The following is a 2,133-nucleotide window of genomic DNA, read 5'->3' as shown; positions in this document are numbered from 1 at the left end:
TAGTTAGGTTCAGCTAGATTAGGTTAGGTTAGGTTTAGGTTAGTTTTAGGTTGGATTTAGGTTAGGTTAGATGACATTACCTTACGTAGAAACAGCCCCTTTGGGTAGATGATGCTGCGGAACAACCTGCAAGCAGGCTCTACCGCTACATCGTGTTTGCGTCTCTTGCCTCAGATTCCTTTCCTTCCGGCCATTTGCCACTACCCCATTTAACTGTCTTCTCATTGGCCCATGCGTCCTCATACCGGTTGTTTATCGAACGCACCTAACGGTCACTCACGGCGTATGTCTTCTCGGGATTGATGTATTCTACTCATGCTCTTAGCAACCATGGGAGGAATCTCATCGATAAGCTCCCCCCCCCCCCCCCCCTTTTTTTTTTTTTTTCCCTCCCAGCAAATCCACGGTGCCGAAACCACCCCGCGCAATCATGAGTTCGAGCGCCGTCGGCGACGTCAGCTGCGTGGCTCCTACGTATTGCGCATGACATCCTTTTAAGCGAAGCTTAGATTGCCAGGGTCCCGTGTATTTTTATTGTCCGCCAACGAAAGCTCCCGAGGCTGTACGTGTCTTTGAAGTTCGAATCGTTCTATAGCGCGGGGCGAGGCGTTGGAAAACGAAGGTCCCGGGTCGTGTCACCCCCTGAGTAGCCCGCCGTTCGAAACATTGATACCTCAATCTTATACGTCTCATCACTTGGACATGAATTTTGAGTTGATTAGTTATCATTAGGCACCACTTTCAAGATCAGTAAGTCAAAATAAAAGTGAGTGCATGCATGTATGTGTCTTTCTTAGGGATGACCGCCGTCCACGCCCAAGAGAAATAACATTTCTGCCTACCTTCTGCCTGAATTCTCTGTCACCTCTTCGTCACGTGCTAAAAAGCTTCGGTGAACCTTCACAGAGTGGAATGGCTCATGGTATTTTAACAGCAGAGCTGTTCTAGCGCTGACCTTGATGAAAGTCCCTGCTGGTAATGTGTCCCACTCACTCGTAGCAGGTTTCTCCGCCCCGCATAGACCTGTCCCAGACTAGTGTAGAAAAATGCATTAAAAAACAAAATAAAAGTCCTACGGCCTTCATACTTCGATATCACACGGCTTATACTGCCCCTTAAACTGTCTTCCCAACAGTGAATTTGCGCTTAGAGGTGAAGCCGACTCTATTAACAAGATCGGCGTAAACTTGGTTTTTGTAAGCTGGCTTTCTCACATTGCCTGTTGCACAGCGAAGCATGGCTATCTGCGGAGGGAGTGTGATAGAAAACGGCTCTAGCTCTTGCGTTGTCTAAAGTATCTCGAAAAGAAATTATGTGCAATTAGCGACTAAGACGAGTCTACCACTATTCCGAGCTTCATTTACTTATCATAATTAATTAGTTCACACTGAAGTTGTACAGGTTACAGAATTACTGTTCGTTGTCAATAAATGACCATCTACGGAGGGAGTATGGTTACAGAAAAAGACAGTTACATAAAACAGATGTAACTGTCGCTTTACCGGAACTACCCGGAAACAAATTATATGACAATTAGCCGATGAGACGACTCTAACATTACGCACGAGGAAGAAGCCGAAGCTAAACGGAATATTCGCAAAGACAACCCGCAGCTCCGCTGTTTCGGCAGATTTCACACTCGGTGGAAATGGGTTTACCTTATTTTTCCTTTATCTCGCCTCTTTCCAACGCATTTTTTAAAATCTGTATGTGCTGGTTTTGTCTTGATCTCGTAATAACCAATACAACGTGCATCCTTGATTTAAAGAACTCTTATACTCTCTATTATGTACTTGTGTTTCGCTTTAAATGTCCCCAGGGTTTCCTTCTGACTAAAAATGCTAGCTTGTATGGATCGTGCCACCAGCGCTAGTAAGTGGCGAAGCTGTTTGTCCATTTATACTTCGCGTTCGTACACCCTGGTAGAACAGAAGAGTTTTCTAGAATTGTTCCACTGGGCTTAAATTGGATCTAAAAAATGGCCGCGTACCTGCTCACTTCGCAGCAAATGCCGTCGAAAGACGATAGCCCTCTGCCGCCCCTGCCACGTAAGTGCCTCTCTTCGCTCCCTCGCCCACCTCCAACGCTTTTCCCCTCCCGTCTCGCTCCTCCCACGATAAACGCGTTGGAGGT

The sequence above is a fragment of the Haemaphysalis longicornis genome, unplaced genomic scaffold, assembly GCF_048455015.1.
Source record: "Haemaphysalis longicornis isolate Haplotype H1 unplaced genomic scaffold, Haemaphysalis longicornis Haplotype H1 scaffold_1, whole genome shotgun sequence".
NCBI lineage: Eukaryota > Metazoa > Arthropoda > Arachnida > Ixodida > Ixodidae > Haemaphysalis > Haemaphysalis longicornis.
Note: the sequence above shows the minus strand (reverse complement) of the source record.